Below are 7,541 nucleotides of genomic sequence, written 5' to 3' on the forward strand. Positions count from 1 at the left end.
CACAGACACTTTGACACTGCAAGAGCAAGCCAATAAGAAATTATGAATTTACAACTTGAGTGCATCCATTTTTAACCACTTTATCCAATGTAGGGTCAAGGGGGATCCAGGGCCTATCCCAGCAAGCAATGGGTGTAAGACAGGGTACGCCCTGGATGAGACACCAGGCCATCACAGGGCAGGCAGACACAGACACACTCACATCCACACCAGGGCCAGTTTCCCCCCGAAGCTCATTAAACTAGAAGTATTCCTTCGCACTGTAGGAGGAATCTAGCACACCTGGAGGAAACCTACACAAACAGTGGGAAAATATACTCCACACAGACTGCATCCCAGGAACTGAACCAAGGAAGATGGCCTAATGCATTTACAGTACTTTGCCATAGGTTTCCACTGTAGCCCAAGCCAAGGAATAACTTTTCAAAACCGAGACAAAACCCATCTGTTGTTATATGAAGTGTTCTCTGCAGTCTCGCAGTGTTTGCTGCAGATCTAACACAACTGCACATCTAGCCTTTCCCTCCAAGAATATCCAACTGTCATTCAGCGTGTTAGTGGTTAGGACAACTATAGTGACCAATAGTCTGTCCCAAGTGTACCCACTGTATAATAAATATTGGCATCTTTATTTTCTTATGGGTGCAGCTGTTAGGTGTAGGTCATTCTTAACCCTGGGAGTGTCACCTGCTTCCTCATTTGCTGGAGGTGACTTCTTGTTGTACCCCAAATTTTGTTCTTTTTCCTTCATGTTTTGTATTTGTTTTGTTTTGGATTTGATCTGTTGTTCTTTTTTAGTTGTTAGTCTGACTTCAACAGGGGGTTAGGCAGGTCAGCAGAAGACTTTTCTTTTTGTGTTTGTTGCATTTACTGGTTTACAGGTATATATATATAATTTTTCTTGATAGGATTCCATGCATTACCGTGTTACTGTGTGGGACCAGTTAACTTTAATTACCCAACTTACATCGTACCTGAAATTGTCAAATAAACTACTACTTTGTTTTCTTGACAAAATGGCACAAGTGCTGTTTGTTTGTTGAAGGACAGGGTTTCATTTTGACAGTCAAGATCTGGCATCTATGAACAGATGGACTGAACTTGACTTCTGCAAAGAACAGAGAAAACCTTTGTAGTAAACCTTCAGGAAAGAGAAATTGAAAGCTCCTTGTTCTCCTTGAGCAAAAAGGTCCCAGCATCAGGTTATGAAAAGTTATAACATATAACAGGCATAAAAAAACAATTTCAAATGAACAATTTTTTAAACTAGAGGTCGATGTTTTTAAACCACTGCAGTAAATCACCTTGAACCACAGTTTCACTTTTAGCAGTTACAAACATTCCTACAGTAGTTCATGTTCGAAAGAAAGATTTCAGTACATGGTCCAATAAGAGTTTTCTACTGGTGTGACTTTTAAAAAGCCACATCAAACAATAATAGGACATATATTGTATATTAATATCAATATTGCCATTTTAAATGCCTGGGGTCAAATTGACAATACAGCTGTTATAGACATTTCCAAAAGAGGAAGAATTCATTGAAAAAATTTGCATCCAACTGAAGGTTATAAGGCACCTTCCAAGCAAGGTTACGAAATCCAGGCTGTTAGACTGTATTTTTGATGGGGTGAGCTTTTAATCAGCTGGCACACCAAAATCAGTAATAAAAGAAGTGGGATCAATTTCAAGATGAGTAATACGAGAGGAAAGTGTCAAAAATGTACTTTAACATTCATAAATTCAAACAGGAATTATCAGAAAGCCACTTATCCGTGGTAAGAATTGGCAACCTGGAACCTATCCCAGAAGCACAGGGCCTAAAGCAGGCCTACCCCCCTGACAGCACACCAGTCCATCACAGAACCGACACACACAGTTTGACCTGCTAACATGTCTTTGGAAGGTGGGCAGAAACTAGATCATCTGGAGTATAAAGCACAATCTGTCAATGTATTAACTACTGTACATACTGTAGATGTACAAAGCAAAGCTTTAAATGACATGTCAAAATGTAAAATAATCCTTCATACTTACAGTATGAGTAATATTAGGACTGAATTTAGATCACCGCAAAGGATTGTATCCAGCCACACAGATCTCATTAAATATGGAACAGGTAAAGGTTTATTCCATGCTGAAAGGAAAAGAAAAGAGAGACAGTGTTTTGGCTGTGAAGCCTTCTTTAGCTAGGCAGCTACTGTACTGTACCTACTTGAACTCACTGAATATGGCTATGTTTTCTCTTAACTAGGGGCTTGACTTCAATGTCTTCAACATCTGTGTACAAAAGCCTCTTAAAACAAAGAATGGATTCTGATTAAAATGAGGAAATAGATTCACTTTTTATCTCCCGATCTTAGTAAAAAGAAATAAAAAGAAACAAGCTTTTGTGGAAAAGAAAAACAAATCTGCAATTTCATAGCATTGCAAAAACAGCATGTTAGTTGAGTATTACAATTGCCAAACTAAAACAAACCGGCTTACAGGCACAGAAGCACACATACTGAACAAATTTATTTACAGCTTTCAGAACAGCTCATTACAGCAGTCTGGAAATTCATCCTCCAGGGCCTGTCACTCCAAAGAAAAGGGCCCGTACAAGGCATTGTCCGTCTAAGTAAAAACAGCCCTGAAATCTGTTCCAACAGCCTGGCAGTAAGTGCTTTGGGTTATAAAATGTCTAAATGAGAAAGTCCTGGCACCTATTGAACCAAGATAATAGTGAGCTTTGTTGTTTTTTTTTTTTATTAAGATGAGCTTGTGCTGCATCAACACAGCCCATTCACGTTCTGTTTGCGTGTACATAAAAAAAGAAGATTGGGAGTGTAAAGACTAAATCATACACCTGTACCTCAGTGCAACCCGTGCACATGGATGTGTTCTTTGTGTGCTGTTTTGAATAAAAGGATTCTAATTTACGGTGTGTGATACAGTCTGTAAATATTCTTTTAAAATATTTAATAACATCAGTGGCTGGATTACATAAACAAAATGTATGCAATAAACAGAATTACATAAACTGATACAGTGTCGGTTCCAACTTTTAAATGAAAAGCCTGGCGTAACATCTTAAGTAATGGATACAGTACGATAATTCGAGTTATTTTAGAAGTCTGTATCAGGTAATTTCAACACTACATGACACGTTTAGTATTTTTTGATGGACAGTATAATTAAACTACAATATTTGCACTCGAATACATAATCTACCACGAAATAAGAAAGATTTTAGATTTGTCAGCTAGTTCGTCAGTTACAAAGAAAATAATTCGCAGTAGCTCTTTCACCTGTTGTCGTACGATCCGAGGAGATGCCATTCCTGTCGTTAAAAATGAATTCAAGACCAGAAAGAAATTTCAATTATCCCTCCATAAACCGAAAAATTACATTTATCGTTTGTCTCGTCAACAAACTTGTTTCGCTACCTACTTAAACGGGCAAGCAAACTGCAACACAGATGTTTCTAATTAGTCTAATTTGGCAAGAAAGGCTATGCTAGTCGATCTCTGCGTTGTCAAGACTCCTACTTGGGTTTTTTCGTTTTCTTTGTTGTTTCGCTGGAAGCAACTGAAAGCTCTGGACAGTCTTCAAGAGAAGAGTCTATGCTGAATACCATTTTAAAACTTTTAAAATTCATTTTCAAATAAGATTTTGTAATTACCATGGCTTAACAAATGTAAACCTACGTCCAAAACGCCCCCATTCTGTTGAGCAGAATACCAGAAATGTGCGTTTTATCAAAAAAATAATATTGACCAGTCTGCACAGTGAAGCGTGGACAGAAATGGTGGAATACTGCAATACTATATGTCCCAGTATTTTGATCATATTTTAATTACAAGTAATAGGTTTATTCCATGCTGAAAACAAGAAGAAAGAAAACACAACGTCTCGGCCGTGGAGCCTTCTTCAGGTGTGTGCTCCACGGCCGAAACGTGTTTTTCTTTCTTCTTTTTTTCCAGCATGGAATAAACCTATTACTTGTTCCTTTGCAGCCTACGCATGCTGATGTAGCTACCCACCCGAACCACTATTTTTTTAATTACTACTTCAATCTTTCTTTCCTTTTTTATTACCGAGTAGAATCTTCTGAGGAAGTTTTCCGCGTTATCATCACTAATTTGAAATACACATTTTAAAATGATCTCACTTTTGCCTCCTGCAAGCCTTTAAGAAGGGAGAACAGTCCTTTCCATTCGCATGTTCTGTCTCTACATCCTTTTAGCCCAATCAGTGCACTTGCTGAGCAATCTTCAATCAGTGCACTGTTCGGTCTGGAAAGCTTCTGTTAGTGTTGACTCCGCGTAAAATGTGGTAAGAAAGGGTCTTAAAAGGTGTTTTTTTTTAAATCAAATTTCAGGACGGGGTCAAATTAACCTCGTACAGGTCTGCAAAGATCTAAATAAATATCAACATTCAATCGCAACCCCCCTCCATTAGCGCAGTCGGCTCCCTCCGTCGGCCTCATAATCGAACTTGCAGGAATCTCATTCCTCGTAAAAGAAATGTTACATCTAGTCTTTATTGGTCTTTTTTTAGTCGATGTACCTAATTCATATTGCATCTTCACTCTATCTTAATTAGGGCTCAGCCAGACTAATGAAAGTGCATTCAGTGCCGTCAACATCTTTAGTATAAGAAATTCACGTGGTTCTTCTTTTTCATGACTGATCTGCAAGTACCTTCACAAACCACACAGCGCTGGTACAGCTTAGTACTGTATTTAGTGTTGTAGTGTTAGTGGACCAGTAGGAGGTACTCTTCCCTCCAGAGTAGAATTTCCACATAAATGACCCAGGAAACATGGACACTGCTGTAAGAGGTGCTGTCCTTTGGATCATATGTTGAACTGAAAGTTAAGTTGACTACTTGGTCACTACATATCCCAAGACACTCTTCAAAATAGTAGGGGTCTTAAATCCAACATCCTGGACTAGGTCCACAATCTGAGATTTCTAAACTTTCCTCTTTCCTTCAGATGGTGAAATGCTTTTCCAGTGATGGATACAGTCCATAAAATCTGGCACTTATAAATAATTCCTAATTAGATGTCCAATTAGAATCTTGTGCTGAAAGTGTGACTCTAGCACAAACAATACAAAAGATCATAAAACAGGTACCATGTGAAAGAAGTTGATATTCTTCTAGTTTTGTGAGAAATTCAATTTTATGATTTAATTCACACTTCCTCTTGAGTTCCCATCTCACACACTGATGGAAAGGTAGAAGGAAAATAAACAGGCTGACCTGGCAGCCTTGATGTTTCTGGAGTCTGAAATTACATAGCGACTGTATTTTAAAGACATGGCGGACAAGTCAACCCTTAAATTACTGGCTGTCTACGACCCGGCAGTGAGGTCACACAATTACGAAAAGGGAGAAAAATGTAAACCCCACCTGGACCGGCGTTGTTGGGGCCAGCCTGTCAGAGTCCATGTGGACTGCAATAGATAAGATCACTTTATTGGCCATATACAATTTCTTGTATTAAGAATTTGCCTTTTCGCATACCCCAACCTGCTCTCCATCAGACAGGGAGAGAAGCTGGGGGTCAGAGTGCAGGGTCAGCCATTTATATGGCGCCCCTGGAGCAGTCAAGGTTAAGGGCCTTGTTCAGGGGCCCAACGGATTAGGATTCCTCTGCTGGCTGTGGGATTTGAACCGACAACCTTCCAGCCACAGGCGCAGATCCTGAGCCACAGAGCCACTGCGCCGCCCATAGTTCAGTTCACTCTGAAGGAGAAGGTCTGGAACAAATAAACTGTACAGAGGGATTGAAGAACCAACCAATGTAAACTGGGGACCAGAATACGCATTAAAACCTCTCCATTGTTTCCTCCCTCTTGCAGTAATCCTTAAAGGATTAAGGGCCAGATTACAGGATTCTGAAAATGTTTTTTTGTCCATGTTCGTTGAATAGGTTCAGCACATACAGTATATGTAGCAAATACTTGGAATCCTGCTGATAATAACATTATAATGCTCATTCAACACAAAAGTGTCTGTGACCATCCCAGGTGGCAAAGCCTAGGAATTGAACTGGGTAGGAGAAAACAGCTGCTCCAGATTCATTTAATATTGTATCTCAAAGTTTGACTGCTTCCAAAGGAGAGAGCACAAGTATGTTAAGGAATTCAGCAAGGGACAGAGTCAATATGGAGACACAAATGAAACCTAATAACCTTAAAGCTGTTACGCTTGTTGTGCTAAGAGGCCTTTTCAAGGCGCTTATTGTCCTCGGTTGACTCCGAAGCTGGCGATTTTGCCAATAAAGTCGTCAGCAGAGTCAGCGACCTGAAAAAACGCCCAGGGATTAGGAGAGAGAGTGAAGAAAAATAGGATTTACACGCGAAGCCCGGCGCCTGTTCACTCCATCACTGACAGATTCTATTAGAAGCAAGCCTCTGTTTGTGCTAATGAATTAATATGCGCTACTGTCCAAGGATTCAGGGCGTGTTGGCGACTGCTGAAAATAGTGCTCACCATTTTGACACCGCCTAACCCTCCAACGCCCTTGTCCTCACCTTCCTGCCTATAGTTTTTCTAGAGGAGAAAACAGGACAAAAGTAGCGTGTGTCTTATGTATGCATTATTATTGGAAACTGTTACAAATGTTTAAATTTAAAGTACAAACTGCATGGGAATTCACATGTGCATGTACAATTCATCAAAATATTTCATTACATATATATTTATACACTGTACATATATATTTATATGTATATAGCTTGTATAGGCATATACCGTACAATATGTACCAAAGAGGTCATGTTTACAAATAGTATAAGCAAATTTTTTCCCATGGCTCAACCTTTCAGCTACAGTATGTGCTTTGATGATTTTTAGAACAGATACGTCCATTTTTACAGCATCCCTTAAAAATACTTTTATATCAAAAATCAGTACAGAAAAAGGTCTGATCGCATTGGAGTGAAAAGGATGAAGAGAATTCCTGGAGAAATTTAAAGACGCTCATCCTCAACTCCCGGCCCTTCACTGGATTTTGGAGTAGACACTGCCCTCTTGCGGTAGAACAGTGGAGCTGCCAGTTTCTCGTCTTCGCCTGTGCTGTTAACCATGTGCTGAATGTCTTAAAGTACTGTAACGGCTTTCTGTGGAGCTCTGTGGAGTTCGGATTTCCATTAAGAATTCAGATCAAGGCGATTATTTATTTCTTATGAACCATTTTAGCAAAATAAATCTTATTTTTTAGTTCCCATAGCCATTTAAGGTGCTCGTTTGTACTTTAACCTTGGAATTTCATTGCCAATTGTAATTTCAGGCTTTCAATTAAGAATAATCAGATTAAAACTGTGGATTATGATAGGCTTCTGCCACGTGTATGCCTGTTTTTTTTTACAGCTCGTTACAGTTTTCTTAACATGATTTAGTTACACTTCTCAAGCAGCAATCCTTCGATGGAGAATTCAGGAATGAAGGCACGTACAGTATATGCCCACAGACTTGTGAATGAAGTGAATGTAGGTGGCCAAAATGAATTCCAGAGTGTGAGAGCACTCACTGCAGGGATACAGTAT

Source organism: Lepisosteus oculatus, chromosome 25, assembly GCF_040954835.1.
Source record: "Lepisosteus oculatus isolate fLepOcu1 chromosome 25, fLepOcu1.hap2, whole genome shotgun sequence".
In the NCBI taxonomy this organism is placed as follows: domain Eukaryota; kingdom Metazoa; phylum Chordata; class Actinopteri; order Semionotiformes; family Lepisosteidae; genus Lepisosteus; species Lepisosteus oculatus.